Source organism: Dermacentor albipictus, chromosome 1, assembly GCF_038994185.2.
Source record: "Dermacentor albipictus isolate Rhodes 1998 colony chromosome 1, USDA_Dalb.pri_finalv2, whole genome shotgun sequence".
NCBI lineage: Eukaryota > Metazoa > Arthropoda > Arachnida > Ixodida > Ixodidae > Dermacentor > Dermacentor albipictus.
The window spans coordinates 458,919,916-458,940,214 of NC_091821.1; the positions used below are offsets into that span (position 1 = coordinate 458,919,916).

The window sequence follows — 20,299 nt, forward strand, 5'->3', positions numbered from 1 at the left end:
TGGAAATCAAGGGACTGGCATGCACACAGGGCGAGAACTGTCTTGCGATCATGAAAGCCGTCGGTGAAAGAATAGGCTGTCCCATTTCTGACGACGACATTGATGTTGTACACCGCGTCCCAACGAGGTCGGGAACGGGCAATAAGAACATTATTGCTCGGTTATGCTCAAGGACAAAGAAGCAGAATTTTGTTTCTAAGGCACGAAAGGCTCGCCTAAATTCTAAAGATCTCAGCTTCGCAGGGCCGAATCATTTTCCCATTTATGTTAATGATCACCTGACCATAGAAAACAAAGTGTTGTTTGCGAAGGCTCAATCCCTGAAAAGGGAAAAGGGATGGCAATTTCTATAGACCGAGAATTGCCAAATAAAAGCAAGAAAGACAAGCGACAGTCGAGTATTTCGTATCTTGTCAGAGGGTGATTTATCGGTCTTCCGGTAGTTGTAGGAGGGTCAGAATATTAACCTATTTTGTTGCGCTTAATAATGTCATCTTATTTTTTGAATGAAGCACTTAAATCTTTTTTTAGGAAACCATGCCTATCTGCTATTCACTTTAACGCTCGAAGTCTAAAAAAACACCATGATGAAATCCACAACCTTTTAGCATCTTTAGACCACACATTTTCTCTCATCTGCATTTCTGAAACGTGGCTTTCAGATGCAGATAATGATTTATTTGGCTTTCCCTCTTATGCTTCGGTGTATTGCTACCGCCCTCATCAAAGCTACGGAGGTGTCGCTGTTTTTATATCTTCAAATGTGCGTTACAAACGAAGACATGACATATCATTTTCAATGCCAAACTGTGAAGCTGTGTGGATCGAACTGGAAGATGCGAACCAGACAATTGTCGGTTGCCTGTATCGCTCACCTTCTACTTCCATATCTGCTTTTTGCAATGACCTGAACGCTATACTTGGTAACTTGTCTTCAGAAAAGAACAATGTTGTGCTTCTTGGTGACATTGACAGCAATCTTCTGGATGACTGCAGCTCTGCTACTACTGCCTACACTAATTGCCTTCATGGATTTGGCTTCGAATCATTGGTTTCGCTTCCAACTAGATGTAATTTAGGGGCTTCGGCCACCTTAATAGATCACATATTTTCCAACCTTATGTGCCCTCCAGTTTGCGGTATACTTGAAATTAACATCACTGACCATTTTCCTGTCTTTCTTAAACTTCCCTATCAATTGCATAAACCTTGTCATGAATTCTATAAAGCCGTGATTAATAAAGACGACTTCATCGCTCACGTTGGTGAGCTAAATTGGTGTTCTGTGTTTTCAGAATCAAACGCTGAATTTGCATTTAATGACTTCTCGGACAACATAAAGAAATGTATCGCTAATTCTACAAGCTTTGTAAAATGCAGAAGACATGTCCCAGCTTTACAGAACCTTTGGTTAACCAATGGTCTACTCACTAGCCTACGTAAAAAAGATAACCTGTACCGAAAAGTTAAACACCGCCCTTTTAACATTCGAATCAAAACTCGCTATAAGATCTATTGTAACCTGTTAAACCGTCTGCTCAGGGTAGCCAAAAGAAAATATTATGAATTAAGAATAGCTGAAGCTGGCACAGATTCAAAACGGCAGTGGAATGTAATAAATTCCTTCTTGAACCGAACCCATAGGGCTAAACCAATAAGTACGCTTCATTCATCAGACGGCACGTATGAACAAGCAGATGAAATCGCAAACGCATTTAATGAGTTCTTTTGTGACCATTCCTCTGATCATACCACTGATAATCAATTATCATTTCAGCGATGCTTACAATCATTGTACCTATTTCCAACTGGCCCAGATGAAATAATTAACATCATACAAGATTTAAAGGTTACAGGAGCAGGTCTGGACGAAATCAGTTCTATTAATATTAAATTAGTAGCTCATCTTATCGCTCGCCCGTTATCACATATTATCAATTTAATCTTTAAGACTGGAGTATTTCCTAGTCAACTAAAAAAAGCAAAAATTATTCCAGTATTTAAAAAGGGTGACCGCTCCTACATTTCTAATTATCGCCCTATTGCTATTCTTCCTTTCTGTAGCAAGATTATCGAAAAAGGTCTTGAAAAACGCTTAACTAAGTACTTCTCAAAATTTAACATTCTTTCGCCAAATCAATTCGGCTTCAGGGTAGGATCCTCGACTGATTGTGCTATACTTTCTTTCACGGATAAAATAAAAGGCTCTATAGATGCCGGTTTCTACGCAGGATCAATTTTTATCGACTTATCCAAAGCATTTGAATCAATAAACCACGTCATCTTACTAACTAAACTACGAGCAGTAGGCATCGATGGCCCAGCATTAGCACTTATAAAAAGTTACCTAACAGATAGACAACAAGCTGTGTATTTTAGTTCCTCACTTTCTAATTTCAGAATAACCAATAAAGGGGTCCCGCAGGGGTCTGTACTTGGCCCGCTACTATTCCTGCTTTATATAAATGATTTACCCGGTTGTTTAACACAAACTGAGGCCTTTCTTTACGCCGATGACACTACATTACTTGCTACCGATCGTTCACTAACTTCCCTGACTACTAAGCTAAACACTGATCTGAAAAATATTTTAACGTGGTGCCAGCTTAACTCGCTAAGCATAAATCCTACCAAAACGTCTTTTATGCTTTTTCATTCGAATCATAGGACACCAGAGTTCATTCCCACTGTCAACCTAAACTCTCTTAACATCAGTGCAGTTAATGAATGCTCATTTCTTGGAATAATTCTTGACTCAAACTTAAAATTTACGAAGCATATCGCCTATTTAAAGCGCAAAATTTCTCCCGGTATTAGAATTTTACTTAAATCTAGATATTATTTTAGCAAACCAACATTGCTGACCTTGTATTATTCTTTTATTCACAGCCATCTTAATTATTGCATTACAGCATGCGGTAACACATATCCAACTCATATAGCACCACTACAGCATTTGCAGAATCAAGCCATCCGGATATTGTCATTCAGCTCATACAACTGCAGTGCTTCTGATATGCTTTTCAACCACAGAATACTTTCAGTAAAAAATATTGTTAAATATAAATTAGCCATAACGTTATTTAAGGTAATACGTAATCCTTCTCCAGTAAATATATTTTCTACGGCTACTTTAGTTAACTTGAACCGCACAAGGTTTGCAGCTAACAACAATTTCTTATTGCCACTAATACATTTTAATTATGGAAAACAATCTGGATATTTCGCAGCATTATCCATTTGGAACAGCCTCCCATTAAATGTCAAGCACTCTTCTTCTTTGAGTTCCTTCAAGCAAACATTATTCACTTTTCTACTAGATAGCCAAAATAATCCACATATCTAAGCTATTCACCTCACTCCTGCTCATTTCCTTGCCGTTTTTTATGCGAAGCATATTACGAGAGCTCAACCCAGCTCCTCAGGCGCGGCGGTGTCGCCTTCAATACCACGTGACACCGTGACGTCACGACAGAGGAGAAACGGGGCTCCAACTCGCGCCGTCGCTCGCGGCGTCGCGGCGGTATATAAGCAGCTGCGCTTGCCTCTGCTAGACACTCACGAGGTGAGATGCCTCCTGGAGACAGAGCGCTCGTTGGAATGAGAAGCGAAGGTTGCGGCGTGCTACAAAGACTGATTTTGTAGGTGGCTTCGGCTCAACTCTTGCAAGATGGGCTGGGTGGGAATCGAACCAGGGTCTCCGGAGTGTGAGACGGAGACGCTACCACTGAGCCACGAGTACGATGCTTCAAAGCGGTGCAAAAGCGCCTCTAGTGAATGCGGTGTTGCCTTAGAAACGAGCTGTTTCTAAGGCTCAGGCGTGCGTCGCTTGCTCAGGCGCACATTTCGTTGCCGCGCCGAACGCTGCGTTGCTCGACGCTCACCGCGTCCAATGCGGGGCGCGTAGTCGCTGCGCCGTAGCGCATTGTCTTACACCCCTTGGCGGGTCGACGGGAACGCTGTCGCGTTCCACTCTTGAAGGCGAAGCAGAGTAACGCATGAGTTGTTTCTTCGTCTAGCCGAACCAAATATAGCCAAGCAACAGCAGTTCATCAGGCTAAACAGTGGTTCAACAACTAAAATAAAGGCTAGTATGCTTCGCATCCTGGGCTTAACCTTAGCTAAGCCACAGCCATTTTTTTCTTTAGTTTTCTTTTTCTCTCATTTATAGCCTTTATAAGTATTTTGGTTTGTTATGTTGCGAATGCCCTAAACTACTGTTTTAATTGTACGACTAGCTATTGACTTTATATTACTTTACAGTTTGTACTTATACTTTGAATATTCTTCCTCATAGTGACTACTGTATTGCTGTTTTATGCCTCGTATTTCCTTTAATGTATATATTTTCTGTCAGGAGGTCCCCTTTCAGCCACATGCTCTGGGACTTCCTTCTGTATACTTATGTAAACATGTATGTCTCCTCCTTATTAAAGGAATAAACTGAACAGAACTAAACTGAACTGAGCCTCCGTCTTCGGGTGTCGGTTACACCGCACCTTTCGCCACAACTGTTACGAAGAGTTGCAAATAAATGGTTTTATTTGCATGAGATGGACGATGATCGTAACGTGAAAGTAGTGCAGCCCGGCCTCTCAAACTGCTCGTTCTCTTCGTCCTCTCTTTCTTCTCTTCTTGTCCGTGCCTTTCGTATCTGTTACAATATGTTGCGAGAACTGAAAAACAGTCGCTTCCTGTTTTCTTCATTGAGTAACCTGCCGCGTGCATGGGCACTGTGATGCCCTTTCGTCGATACGGGGTGCCGGCCCGTATTGACACAACGACATGACCTCGAAATGTACTATCCTTATGCCATTTCTTAAAAAGATCACTATTTGTGTAAATCGGTGTTTTGGGTTGAAACCAAGAAAACAAGAAAAATATTAAACGGTAGGTATCATTTTTATCCGGCATTTGAGTTCTAGCTGAAAAGAGTCGGTGAAAGCAAATTTACAATAAAGCTAAGGCGACCCACAATCTGCACACAGCCGCAAGCTTACATGCGCTCCAATGAGAATAACCTGCTAAAGTTAAGGTCATGTGTCAGCTGGCCGCTCAAGCAATCTTTACTTTTTTTTCGTTTCTGCATCCATTCTGCCTGCGTCTGCGGCAAAAACGTGAAGTGGGATGGTGGTGGTAGTGGTGGTGGTGGTGGTGAATTGTAGCAGCAGGCGGGTTTAGCCTGGCGAACAAGTCCGGCAATTGCTCCAGGCAGATAAATAAACAGAAATTGGTGGAGGCAGGTGGTAGCGTAATGGTTAGCGTGCCCATTTCCCAAATGCAAGATGGAGCATATGGGAGATGGGCTCGAATCTCGGTGGTTTGTTTGTGAAGACAGCTTTCTGTGCTCTCTGGTGACTGCGAAGCTCATAATGAGGGGGCATCCTGACGACAACGGTCCCCATCAACGTAACACAATAAGCGGGCGTGCAAGGTCACGCCTAAAGCCGAAAGCACATTGAGAGGAAATACACTATACTCTTGCCGACAAAAAAAACGTGATGAGTAACGAGCGGTGTTCTTGAGTGAGGCTGTAGACGGATAATGTCACCATAGACAGGACAACGCTCCAATCCCGGTGCTCAGCGGAAATATACGTCGACAGTGTGTCAACTAGCGTATAATTGATACTTCATTAAGGTCGTTGCGTGTTTGTGTTGTGTCTAGCAGGAGCGAGTAGCGTAAGAGATGACACTGGAGAGAAGGCGATGAGCGAAGTCCGCGAAAAGTAATTGAGGATAGCCATATTGAACGTCGACGCCATGTTGAATAAGGCCTGCGACTTCAGTTGCTCAGCCGCCAAAAAGGCTTGTGTCGTAGCATATACCGCTGGGCGTATTTGGTAACCACAGCGATAAACACACATTTTGCGGAAGTAAACAGAGGTAAGGGACGTAGTGAGTTGGCCGCCCTTTTCGAGCTCTGGCATAGTTTGAAAAATGAATGTGGCGAAGTATGACGCACGAAATAGTATATGTCAACCCAAACGAATCAGCGTGGTTATACTTGCGCGACACGCCATGGTGGCCTGCCACCAATACATCATGAACTTGCAGCGATGAGAGTTTTCATTGCGTACTTGAGAATAAAAACGAGCACATCAGAGACTTCCAAGGGACATTTCTAGGGTACAAGAGCATAACGCCCCCCCCCCCCCCCCCTGAAAAAAAAATCCCGAATATAAGCTTACGAATATGGGCGTCGTAAGATCAAGCACTACGACGCTTGTTGATCTTGTTTAGGATCACGTCAGCATTTCATTCAGCGTTTATTTCTGAGAAAAAGAGTTGAAGGCGCCCGTTTATTTGCATCACAATGGCAGGCGTAATCAGGCAAACATTGACAGCATTTCATTAGATAGTGCCTCTCTACTCTGTGGAGATTACGCATGACAATGACAACAAACGCAGAAAGCTTTGCTTACATCGATTCGCACATACATAGGATTCGCATAATTTTTTCACTCATTGAATACAGTGCATTCTACGGTGTCATTCTTCGACAGATGGTACCGATTTTCGCGCAATGAGGATTGGAACAAATTGTCTCACCTTCCGGCTGTCACTCTCCTCCCACTGCCAACATTCCTTCCCCTCCGTAGTTGCTTAGCTTTTATTGGGTTCGGCTGCTACTCACGAGGTCTCGAGATCGAATCCCAACCACGGCAGCGGTATTTCAATGGGTGTGAAATGCGAAAACCCGCGTACTTAGGGTTAGGCACACGTTAAAAAATCCCCAGTGGTCTAAATTATTCTCGAATCCTCCACTACGGCGTGCCTCATAATGAAATTGTGATTTTGGCAAGTAAAACCTCATAATGTGGTATGTAACATTCGTTAAGGATGTCCTGGGCAGTCGCACAACTCTTGAATACAATTAGGCGTCAGGAGTTGTGCGCGAGGTCTTTGAGTATGTGGATAGCTTTTATGGCGTTCGATAGCTGCTAGCCTACATTGCGGCTAGATAATAAAAGCGGAACGCCAACATGGTAGAGAATGTGGAGAACACACAAATCCCGCATATATTACTGCACAATAATTTTAAATATCCCTCTTGCTTCACGCACGTGGACAACCCCTATAGAAGACTACTTTGGAAACTAACTGCAAGTAGTGTATATGTCGTACCCAATGGTGTACCTGACCTGGTGGCCGGTAAATGGAGACGCAATATTGCGAGCAGCTTTGGCCTTAGCATGCTAACGGATGACGACACAGACTGAAGTGACTAGCGCAAGAGTGGACAGGGGACACTAAAGACGCTACAAGGACAAGCGCCAAGTTGGAAGTTTGTGCTTATCCTTGTCGCCTCTTTAGTGTCCCGTGTCCACTCTTGCGCTAGTCACTTTAGCATGGAATACCAACTAGCCCGGTCTCACACGCTGCGACGACACAGGGACAGTTTGCTCAACTCTTGTATCGTGACTTTTGTGTTAAGGTGAAAAACCAACTTATCCATGTATATGTCTTAATGCTTAAGCACATCTAGATTTGCAGCTGCGGCGGCAGCCCATGAGTTCGCATTGCAATGTCGCTAGTGAAATAATTGTGTGCACCTTAACGAATTCGATAGTGGAAAATCAAAATCCGTCCATGACGGCGTCTCTAGTAGACGCTGGGCGATGTTCGGACGTTAACAATGTGTGCCGACTGAAGAAAGGCTGCCCCGAAGTACTTCTGACGAATAGGCTAGCTTCTTTGCTCCGTAGAATGAAAAAGAAAAGAAAAAGAAAAGGAAAAGAAAAAAAGAAAAAAAAGAACCGCATGAAAAGCCCAGAATCAACCATTGCTCGTCGCGACTAAACGCTCTTAGGATGACGAGTAATTTCTAGGCGACGAGCGAACGCGCTTGATCAAGAACACTGATAACACCGGCGGGACAAGCATTGTGGCGAAGTTCAATGCGCAGGGATAGCTTTTATTTTTGTTTTATTTTAATTTGTTCACGTCATCATGCGTCACCGCGGGAAGTTTGAAAAGTTTAAGGTTAGTACGCAACGTGGTGGCACTCACGCGAACTAAACCCTCATGTCCAGAAAAGCTGGATACGCTTTTGGAAGCCTTGATAGTTATCCGGTTTTCTTTGTTTCTTTTTTGGCTACTTTCCTCAATAATATATCTCACTGCTGCATTCATCATGTAATTCACTTTGAGTCGGCTAAAATATTTTGGGGTTATCTGACAGAAAAACGTTCAGTATAGAGTCGATGAAAATCTCCTCTCCTTTTCGTTCTTTAAAGTGAAATCCGGAACCAGGAAGTGGAGGAGAACGAGAAACCACGTGACCAAACTGTAAAGTAGTTTTTTTGTCATGGTAATGTGCTTTGCTTGTGGAGCGCGTCCTTCTTCGCAGCTGTGCCAAAGTGGGGACCTTGGGCGATAGTTTGCGAGATAACGCTTTCATCCGGATCGTTTCATCGAATGAAAGGAACCAGTGGCCAACTGGCGATACTAAGTGACAACCCGGTGGCCAGGCCACCTTAGAAACGCTGACCCTGACCTTCTTGAGAACGCAGATGTGATATCAAAATTATACGGCACGAATGACCTTCATCTGCAGTCCGTGTAGTTATTCCACTTATCCCATCGCAGCGATCACTGCCAGAAAATGGTTGCCACAAAAGCAGCCGAAATTGCCCGGCCAGAAGGCAGGCAATGGGTGCTACAGCACCCGTTACAAGCGGGGCAAACTAAGCCACACCGCGAATACAGAAACCACCTGGTTTGGCTTGGGTGGTACAGACCAGAAAATATGGCAATGCTTCTCCAGCTGATGATTCATGTCTGCCTGCACCTCCCGAGAGTTTACCGTGGCCTTCAAGTGACAAATCTGTGTTGTTGCTCGTTGGACATGACTGGTCCTGGCGACACTGAAATGCGTACATTATCACGTGATAAGTTAGAGACTATCGCATTTGGCCGAGTGCACGGCACTGTCCTTAGTTGTACGTTTGATAACGGCATACCGAAGCGTTGCTTAACAACACGGAAGTTCGTCATTGCCAATGGCCGCCCAGGCTGCTCATTACAAATATACGCTACAAAATTTATACAAGTCACATACAGACTAGGGAACACATTCCTGGTATACGCAACTCTTAATAGTCTCGTCTTGAACAACCCACGTATTCCACATAACTGACCCAGGAATTTTTGTAACTTCCCATGAAAATCACGTGTACGGAATAAACCCTGTAAAATACGAGTCATCACAACTTTAAAGGTCGCCCAGAATCCTATACTTGGAGCACACATAACCCTTGGCAATAACGTTGCAGAAGTGCCTCTTGATAGCCGCAGCATTGTTGCTTATTTACATTGGTAATATGATTAACGGTCAGCACCGTAAATATTGACGAATCATGCAATGTTTTCTGGCAGCGTTATATAGTAATTCTATGCTCCCGTTAAGTAAAACAAGCATTATCATTATGTTGCCTAAAGGCGAGCGGGACCTACAATTTATAGTGACTGAAAAAAAGTTATACCACGTAAGCTATTTGGTTTATAGCGTGTGCAGCAAATACGCGTTTGAATCCCGCCGGTTCATCCGGGGCTGCTATTTACTAGGAATAGATCTGGTCGCGACCTTTTGAAGATACTTTCAGGTATATACAGTCAAAATTCTTTATCTGACTGCATATACCACTACATTGCAAAATCATCCATATTATGAGTCACCAGGAACTCCTGTTTATTTCCCTAAGTTTACAGATCAGAATTTGATGGCGAGGACCTCACATGGATTTAAAGTTGCTTCATCAATTGCTGATAATTTACATCTGCTAAGAGCTTTGATTTTCTACTAAGTCTCGCCCGTTCTGGCATATCTGAGTGTTCACCTCGGTGTCCTCTCTTCTACCTATGTGTATTAATGACAGACCCTCCACCTTCCACCTCCTAACGCACGACCTTTAATATTATCCTATTTGGTCGTTAGTGTAGTCTTCCATGAAATTAGCAGCAAAAAAAGTTCATCTTCTGTACGTTGACATGCGAACTATATATAACTCACCTAAACAGCAGAGTAGCCACCCGAATACCTCGAAATGCATTGTTTCAAGCATGTGTGGTTCATCTACGCCTCCTCCTCCTTCCTGATCCCCAAAATTTTACTCTTGAGTCACATACAACTACCGCTACATTAGAGTTCGCATTACTTCGATGACTTGCTCTTTGCATTTCAACAAATCATTTAACGGCTCTCGCCGGAGTGTCGAATTCTCCCTCGGTAACTTTTTAATGCTATGTTTTTCACAAGACGTATTCTATGAAAATCATTAAAACATAGGTAGCGTGAACATGCTGCATCCATTTGGGAACCCATCAAGGTTAGCCTAACTAGTGCTCTTGAGCTTTAATAGAATAAAGATTATCGTGAATATATCGTAACTAAAGCCGTACCGGCTGACCTGCATGAATAAATGACTCATTGCAACATACTTCCAGAGTAACTTTCCATGTTAGCTCCTGTGTGTTTGTTTCGCTAAATTAATTGCAACTGCAATCTACATAAGGGTGGTTCTCATCCCATTTATCATATTTTTTCCATACAGTGATCAAGCACATAAGGTAGGAAAGACGTTATGCAAGATATCTGCGTGTTCAGAATGTTTGATTATCCGGACTTCTGAAATCCGGTAACGCTTTACTGGAATAATTAGTGTGATCGTCCATCACAGCCACTTTTGCAACGCCCGACTGTTCCTTTTTGCGAATATCAGTATGTACGCACTCCCTCCAATATTGCATTTAGCTATTAGGGTAAGTCAGGTTAAGTTAATAAGCATGCATCCTGGCGGGGGATGTATCTAGGCTGGGGACGTTATCGCTAACAGAGTGGTATGACGAGCAAATCGGCACATCGAATTACGCCAGCAAAATAAAGTAAAGCACGCCTCGCTAGTCTCGAATGCGTGTTGAGATCGATCAGATGCCCTCATGTGACTCGTCAATGACACGGGAAGCTACGAGTCAGCAGAAACCCTGCTTGGCGACATGTGCTCCGTCTCTTATCAAGCCATGCGGAAAGCGCCGTCTCAGATTCATCGCTTCTGTTAGTGAAGGCCTTTATAAAGAAGAGTGCATAGACCCCGAATTGGTGATGGAGGGAGACAAGCTCCTTTCAGCCCAGAAAAAAAGCTCAGCCGTCGTACCGACTTCTGAACGATTGTGTCCACGAAAGTACAGGCAGAATAAAGTCGCTCTTTTCAACAGGAACCGGTCGGACGATGACGTAATTAGACAACGAGATTCACGGAAATCAACCTTTTCTCACGCAAACAAACAATTTGTGCAGGATCTCAGTTATACGACAATTCCACAATGCGTTTGCTTTTCTCATTGCGGCAGCATAGATCTAACCGATTCATTAGAGGCAGCAAGCTTTGATACAACGTTCGTTGTCGGATGGCGTGGGCCACTTATTCCATCTTTATTTTTCTCACGTGGAAGACTGCTGATCACAGCTAATTTCTTAGGCGCTTGACTTGGTTTCTGTGATGCGAATGATTCTGTTACACAGCACTTGAATGAACGATTGCTTTTAAGCTGGCCATTGACGAGATTAAGTGCTCTGGCGAGAATGCGCAGAACGACGCAATAGTTCACCTGAATTCCATTTAGATGCGCCGAAAACTCTGCACACAAGCGTTTTTTCGCAAACTGATTCCTGTTGCGGTAAGGAGTGAAACTCGCTACCCCGTGCGGAGAAGTAGAACGCCATAACAATTAGTCCTCGTGACCCTATGGTTATGACTCGTGTTAACCTGAAGAGCAGCAACGAGAGAGATCAACGCCTGCGACGTTTTGCGCGCGCGTATATCGTTCTATAACAGCATTGATTCATTGCTTAGAGATGTCTAGATGGCAGGATAAAGCTCCCTGCGGGCAATATTTGCATTAATCCGCGTTGCAGCCAAGTAGAGTTGAAGCATGTTTTACCAGCTGTCCGAAATTTATGAGCTACTGCTCCCATTTTATTGTCTCGATAGCTACATTTATTATAGACGGAAGGAACGGCTTTGATCACAGACGTTCTTGAAACACCTCTCTCGCCAGCTGACGAGGCATGCTCTAAAATAAACGTCACGGCGAGAAATACGTATGACACATAATACGTTGGCTTTCGACACTGCGCCCTGACAATGGATATCTTAAGACTGGTAATAGACTTATGTTACTGTCACACGCACAGACTTAATCGACGTTAAGCTAAGAACGCTTACGGCTGATCACGGTTACCGCTAGCTATACGGCAGCCGTAGCCTTAGTTAGCCGCCTAACCATGTTTATCGCAAACCGAGCTTGGCAACTTCGCTTTACTCTCGCAAACCGAGAAACAGGATAGATGGCGGACGCCATGGCAGTTGTTTGCGCACGAGCCTCGTCCGAGAGAGAGAGACAGAGAGAGCAAGGACAGGAAAGGCAGGGAGGTCAACCAGATGAGCACCTGGTTTGTTACCCTACATGGGGTGTGAAGGAAAGGGGGAATAAAAAGAGGAAAAGAGAGGAGCGTCGTCCGAAAAGCCAATGATCCAAAGGCGCAGAAACATGCCAGACGCGACAACAAGCCTACTCATACGCGTTTGGGCGGATTTTCTCAGCGTGCTGCGGTCGAACACTAGGAAGGCGAGAATGCACGCAAAAGTTCTGGAACAAGCCAGCGCCGAGCAGCCGGATGGAGTGTCACCGTGCAACATGAAGCAGCTGCGACTGAAAATGAAGAAACTCAGCTAGCGTTGTCGGTAAGTACAGTAGGTGCTGGTTAACATGTCCAGCCATGAAGTCGTGGCGCTTGTGGTAGCGGAATAAGATGATAATTGTTGCGCGGAGTTAGGCTTTGCTCGGTCGGCGGAGTGTTGCTTCCCCAGCATTCATGCTCTCGAACGGTAATGCCGCTGCAATCTTTCGAATTTTCGTGTTGGCCGCTGCTATGAAGGCGTCTTGATTACTCGCACTTCTTTACTAATGCCAGCGTTATCGTGCCACTGCATGCGCTCGGTTTCGGCACTCATGTCGAATTTGCAGTTTAAAACAACCCAAGGCGGCTGATTGGGTCGCCTTTTACTCGGGCTTTCGATGACAGAAATGTCTGGAAAATGAACGATGTGTTAAAATAATCCATGGTGCCGAAGCCAGAGGGAGCCAGGCCACCTACTTTGTTTCCATTTACAGTACTCGCTTGAATCGCTGCACTTCCGCTCGCAGAATTACCGTAACATTTTCAATAATTTTCTGAACCTTTCATTCTGAAGCACAAGCTTTGACAAGAACAGCAGCTTGTACAAGAGTTGAACTTCGTTAGCATTAACAGCATATTGCTGAGAAATTATTTGCTTAAATAACAGTAGTGTAGCATGCTCAACTAATCATAATTATTTTGTAGCCGATACTTACCGTTTGTATGTGCCACCAGAACAAAACAGAAAACTACTTGGCGTTTGGTCGCCTCTGGTATTTTTTTCTTTTTTTGGATGTCGCCGTGTACTAGGTAACTGAAAAACATTTAATGACATTTACAAATGTCGATAAATATGTAAATGTATGAGTATGCTATATTTTAGGCAGGAAAGCCTAAAATGCATAAGGTGGAACAGTATGTAACTTGTCACATGGTTCTCAAATATTTGCAGTAAAATGTATGTTTTCTTTCTTCTAGTAGGGAGAGACTGCTTTGCACCAAAACCGCGTCATGCAGCTGGAAATGGCCCTACTACTGGCAGCTCATCACCTTGTTTATCTATTTGCCGATAAATGATGAATTCTTGGTGGATGAAATGATTGAGGTAATTCGCAATACCTGTATATTTTGGGGGGCTAGATGGTTGCTGTTTAGGGAAGTCGAAGATAGAGATAAACAAAGGAAAGCACACCTAGCACACAACTGTCTTGAGCATTATTTATGTCTGAAAGTGAAATTAGCCATTCTTCAAAGAATGCTGTCTCTACTAAATTCTCCCATAAGTTTATGTACCATTCAAACAGGCAGATAACTTAAAATACTGTATTTGGCTTGTTTGCCAAAAACGTTCTTTATTATGAACATAACAGTGCCAGCAACTCTTAGTTAATTAAACACTGCGAAAACGCGGCACTTCAATCATTCGGCAAAAAAGTGCCAGCACTAATTTTTTCCCTTGCGAAAACACTACACAATATAATTCTGATAGAGGTTGAATGTGCTATAAAAGAATATAATAAATTATGAAATGGAATAACACTATGTGGAAACAAAAAAGTATATCTGCAATTTTAAACAAGCATACTATAAACAAATGATAAACAATGTACCAAAGCGGCACTGAAGACATGAAAGACGCTCTGAAGACATGACAGACACTATACTGAAGGCCTCATGAAAAATTCCAACCCGAAGTTTCTTCATTTGTACCAGTAAACGTAAGACCACAAGTGTTCTTGTATTTCACCTCAATAAAAATGAAGCTGTGACAGCTGAACATTACCAAATATCGTCATTGCTGAATGTACATGACAGGCAACAGCACGAAAACTGGTGCAAGAAATCGTCAGAAAGGCCGAACAAGCGGCAAGCATCCATTTTTTATCCCAAGTAGCAGTACGTCTTGGGAAGTAGCGTATCAGTGCTAGTTTAAGTGAGTGATTGCTTGACTGATTCACCGATTTCCCGGATCCCTTCTTTTTTTTGCTTTCTGTCATTCATTGTTCTCAACAACTGACTAGTAGGTGCACTCCAAACTAAGGCTTGCAAGCTATGTGGCAACCTAATTTATTGCATATATATTGAATCGCTACAAAGCTGCATTTTCCTCCGACGGACTAAAAATGTGGTACATAGTGCACTACATTCTGTTTTCTTTTGGTGTTTTGCCTTGCACAAGTGTCAGAGATTAGAGAGCTGCCCGAAGGCGGACGAATGATTGGATCATGGGAGGATGGCTTAGCTTTCGAAGAAAATGGCGACGTGATAGCGTCTGAACCAGCAGCTACTCCTACTTCAAGCAGACATGCAATCCCTGACTAAGCATCTTCGCCTTTCTGCAGCCTAGGTGGCGCAGAAGACTTGGAAAAGCTTTGCTAGCAATAATGGGGATGCAAGTCGCGGCACAAGCAAACTTGCAACAGGTCACAGGCGGCCAGCCACTATTGTGCAGACGCTTCTTGCCAGCTACAAAAAAGAAATGATGAATCTCAAGAAGTCGGAGAAGAAAAGGCATAAGCTAATGCGAAAGCTTGTGCAACTGCAAGTGGAGTCCAATGACATGAATGCAAACATGATTCGCATGATAGGACACTATTTTGCGTCGATACAAATAGCCAATAAAACCCTTGACACTCTGCTGTTTTACATGTTGGCATTGCAATTGCCACATACACATAGATTTCTGGTGAGCATCTTAAGGTTACAAACGCTGAAAAACATTGATTAGCGCAGTGCTCAGTCACAACCAAGTAGTGGCTCAATCAAATGGCGGTTTATCAAGTGTTCACAACCTTATGCTCTGGTTGTTGAAGTAAGACTGTCGAAGTCACAAAATTGCATAAATACGTAAGGCAAATGGCCGGACGAATTATTACTGAACAGCTTCATTCGCAGTGGGGCTGAGCAACGAAGTAATTCAACAAGGGCCATATATGTGCTAAAATTTAGAACTACATGGTCATGCGGTTTGTGCATGAATTGAATCGATGCAGTTGTGATAACTAGTATCCAGGCTAGTCGGTCAATCTTAATCAACCAGCATGAAGAACCCCAGACAGCAAATTGATAAACAGTCACGCATTTCTGAAGCGAAACAATCTGTATAACTAAGGCATTATGCTGCCCTGGTTCTATCGTTAGCAGTGCACGACCATTACAAAGAAGTGGCCTGCATAATGAATGATTTCAGAGGCTCCAAGGACTTCATTTTAAAGGTGTTCGATTGTATGTAACACGGCTGAGTCTGCAAGCGTGAAGTATGTGGCACGTGAGAAGTTAGGCAAAAAAATTGAAATATGAAATTGTAGTAAACGACATATTAGTAAATGTGCAATGAAGACCAGAACTAACGTGCAACTAAACGCACTGAAGAACCCCCGCTTTGACGCAGTCATGCATGTATACATCAAGCCCTCAGTGATAATCTCATTACGATATCAATTATTTGCACATTCCAGGCGCATTTTCGCCGCCGTCTTCGCTATCGTCGTCTGTGTCGCCACGATGTTCCGCATAAAATCGAAGGGCGATAACACTGTCGCCGCGCACCGCATGCTGTAGGTGCGAGTGAAAGCGCGTCAGACTGAGCCGACGATGGCGGCTCCATCTCGCGCGTGCCATTGAGGAAAGCGGAGAGGGCTCGCGCCGTCTGTCGTCACGCGCAAGGCACTGAAGGTGGGAAAGAGGGACTTTCTATTGCAGCGGCTGCTGCACCTGCCGCGGTCGCGCGCGGCTGCGCAAGCCCTATCTTGGATGTAATCTGTGATGGAGACACAGTGCGCCGACTACAGATACCTTCGTATGCGCTGCCTTCCCCGCTATGTTTGCGCTGAAGCAAGAGGCAGAAGGCAGGTTAATTTGCTCGCTGCTGCTGCCGGGCTTCCTCGCTCCAGCGTTTTGGCATCGAGTATCCGCCGTCATCGAAGGAGATGTTTTCATGTTTACTTGCGCGCGCCTGACACTATGGTTATTAATTTAGTTATATGGTAATGTTTACAACCTTATACGGCCGATGAAGCTACTATCTTTATTTCCTATAGCTGTCTACTAATTTGCGATCACGATCGATGCTTATGCTATCCGGCTATTTATCTATGCTATTCTTATTGTCCCATACCAGAGTTCACCAATGCAGCGATGTAATCAAATTGGTTTCAGTTACACGCTTCGACCGACGGTTTCATGATAGGAAACGCATGCAAACTTCAAGTAAACGGGGAGTGTAAAGAGAATGGCAAATAAATGCCGAAGTGTCATTATTCGTAGGCGCATTTGTCATAATGTGACATACGAGTTCCTTGTGCACTCATGACTGAAGTACCTTGTATATGCAGCATACATGCGCAAGCTCGATTAAAAGTCATTTGTAAAATTCTACAGTATGTCGAATTTCACAGTATGTGCAAATTATCTACATGCTGCAATGCAGGTGCTTGACGAGTGCATTCCTTAGTGTAACACCTGATGGATCCAGCCGCTTTGCTGTGCAAGCTGGCCGAGGGCATCTTCTTTCCCAATTTCCGAGTGCATCGGCCAATGGCGGCGTAACAATTGTCGTTAACCTGCTCGCAAAGGGTATGCAGCACACAACACGCACAAATGATGCGGTTCAGGTTGTCGATCTCGCGCTCAAGCCAAATGCAAGATGCCTGCCCAAGGTCATTTCAATTAGGTGGCTGGCACTCGACAGCCGGTAATTGCAAATCTGTGCAGGTGACCCGACCGGGCCAGGCTGTCCATATGGTTTCATTATTGACCGCTGCAAAGGGAAAGTTTGGTCAGTAAGCAACACAGGACAAACGCAAACACCCTGAAGTACTTGTGTTTTACTTGTGAGCGAGCTCACAACAAATACTTTCTGGAGCCGTGACCATCAGAGGACGCTTGCATCTTGGTCTCTTCCAGGTGACCCTACATTAGTGCGCATAAACGTATTGGTGTGGTCTACAATGGCGAAAATTATAACGCTGTACGACCTTTTACATATAATCAGTGGCATAGCCTTTTGGCGTGTACTCTTCAATGTGGCATCCGTCCAGGGCGCCCACACCTTGAGAAAATCTAGAGACAGCTGAGGAACGGCGCAAGGGCTCGGAAACTTCCCGTTCTCTGGAGAAACTTATGTAACGCGATTCCACTCTGCGTAGAATAGCTGTGCAGAACTCGTGGAACGCAAGGTTTACCGGAGAACGGCCACCAACGTGTTATTGGCAGCACTCCTTTCCTAAGCAGACGTAGCGAGGTGACACGCTCCCATCGCTGCACGTTTATTTCATGTAATGGCCTCTGGAATGGTCGTGTCTAGCCGTCTCATAGACTCCCAAACACTCACAGTGTAATCGAAAGTCGAGCAGTTCATTCGAAAGTTCTCTCTGAATCCGCTGTCAGGGAGGTGTGGGATTGTTGCTTCGTACCACGAACTTTTCAGGGGGTATGCCCAAACTGAACGATCGCTGGAAGAGAGTGCTCCGCTAATAAATGTTTTGGCTCCTGCACCGAATACGTTCATGGTCAGCGTCCATTTCAGCAACGATGTACAGCTGTCGTCTACGTCGCTGCAACGCAGACGCCTGAAAAATGGCAAATGTTGCCCAAATTTCTAGGTCTTATGAATTTTGACCAGACCCATGGGTCCTCTCTCGAATCACACACGCATGCCTACTATGTGTCGTTGAAGAACGACACGACGTCGAGCATTCTCCTTAAAGCCTACGGGACGTACGACATTTGAAATCTAAAGCAGGGTAAGTAATGCGCACAAACAACAACACCGCAGCAGCACCGCATAACGAAAAGAAAATCATGAGCCATTCCACTCTCTGTAGGTGATTGAGCAACGAAGCTGCTTAGCACATGACACGGAGGTGCCACCTAATTTTGAACAAAGGTACGGACTCATTTATTGTGTGGATGGGTGGTCATCGGGACGAAGGGTACGCACACTGATTTATTGTCTTGACGAGGCAGTCATTATTTCACTCGCAACTGCAATCACATTCTTTGATAATGTCAAATCGATGCACGTGCGCCGCTGGGTGGTAGGTTGGGCAGGGTCGATGTGGAATCTCAAGGGATATGTCTGCAACACGGACCGCGTAGGTTGCCTCCCTCTTCGGCACTGATACATCCAGATTCAAATCAATCACAATGACAACAAGGGTTGTGCCATCGTAGCTAATTCACGCTGAGTAGTCATTATTCTTACGGGACTATGAGTAATTGCATTTTTTGCTTGCTTACGGGGGTATGAGCCATTGATGACAGTTTTCGGCATGCTGTTCTGTATGTTGTATGCGTGATTAGAAAGAATTTAGGCACCGTTCACTTCCCTTTGCGGAGTGCTTGTAGCCTTGGCCTTATGGGGCTATGAGCTAATGCATGTTATGCTTCCTGAGGGGAGCATGAATGCTTACGGGGGTTGGAGCCATTGATGATGATAGTTTTTGTTCAGGGAGAACAAGACTGCATGGAACCCTAGCCATATACAGCTTCGCTGTCATAAACCAAGGAATTGTTCTGGCTGTCGTAAATGCTACGGAGAGGCACATGAGTTACGGCAACCAGTGTTGAAAGAAAATGTGTTAATCGCCAAGCAGCTCAATATTATTGAGGCAATAAAGGTTTTCAGTACTGAAGCAGTGAACGTATATTTTATTACAGCATTTATCTGCATGGTAGTAATTATTCATTTATTTATTATACACAGTGAGCCTCATGTGAAACATTCTGCATGCACTCATGATGAGCACGTGATCGAGTTGGTTTGCTTAACTATGTGAGTGTAGCAATGGAAAACCGCGTTCGCTTTAACCGCTGTGCACACTATAGACTTGTAGCGTGACTGCTATTTCGGCAAACGGCGGTGGTTTGGGCGGGTTGCCGATGGGCGGGTGCGTAAACGTGAGTGGCCGGAGAGGTTCAGCCACCTGGTGGTGTAGACCTCAACCAGAAAAAGAAAGAACTAAAATTGCAGTAACCTACCCTATTCCGCTTCACTACTAGTGCAAATTTTCGGCAGCGGCGTAATTGGAAACACGATTACGCTGCTGTCGAGAACTTACACCAGCAGCTAAGCAGAATATAGTATTTGGTTGTGTTTATATGGTAGAGCGTTGCACCATCAGCTGGCCACGCCAATCTGACCGCTCACGCTTGCGTCCTCGCTGAACCTGAAAACGGCCCGCACTTGCCGGAACACCGGACGCGCTAAAATTGTCTACTGTGAGCCACGGTTATTTTTAAGGGCGGTCAAATCTGCTCATGTGACAGGGGTATTGGAATGCCAAGTGAGTGAGGCCACCTGAGACACGTACAAGCCTCTTTTACTCACTGGATCATCTCCCTCACCGTGTGTAGCGTTGCTAACTGGACAAAGTCTAGTGAAGCCCCCTGCCTTTCCTTCCCCATTTCTCTGTATCTCTCTCTGATCGAACGCGCAGTTCTTGCACGCAGACTACATATCTTAATTGAAGTATAATTTCAAAAATTGAGTTATTAAGGGAATGAATCTCAGTCATTATTTGGCAATATATGGCTTCTGATATTAAAGCGAAGTATTCTTTGCATCTTCTTTCGAGTTTTATAGGGCTGCTGCTGCTGCTGCTGCTGCTGCTGTCTT

At 44.3% G+C, this 20,299-nt stretch overlaps 1 protein-coding gene across 4 annotated transcripts in view; it reads left to right on the forward strand.

The window, feature by feature from the left end:
- LOC135902815 (uncharacterized) overlaps positions 1-20,299 on the forward strand; it is a 245,371-nt gene that overhangs the window by 155,090 nt on the left and 69,982 nt on the right. The window contains exons 2-3 of one of the 4 annotated variants that reach the window (XR_010564612.2): positions 13,660-13,786; positions 15,024-15,281. The exons of the other annotated variants lie outside the window; for them this stretch is intronic. The gene's annotated coding sequence lies outside the window, so the exon portion shown is untranslated. Of the gene's footprint in view, positions 1-13,659; positions 13,787-15,023; positions 15,282-20,299 lie in introns of those variants that run through there. 4 annotated transcript variants of the gene reach the window in all.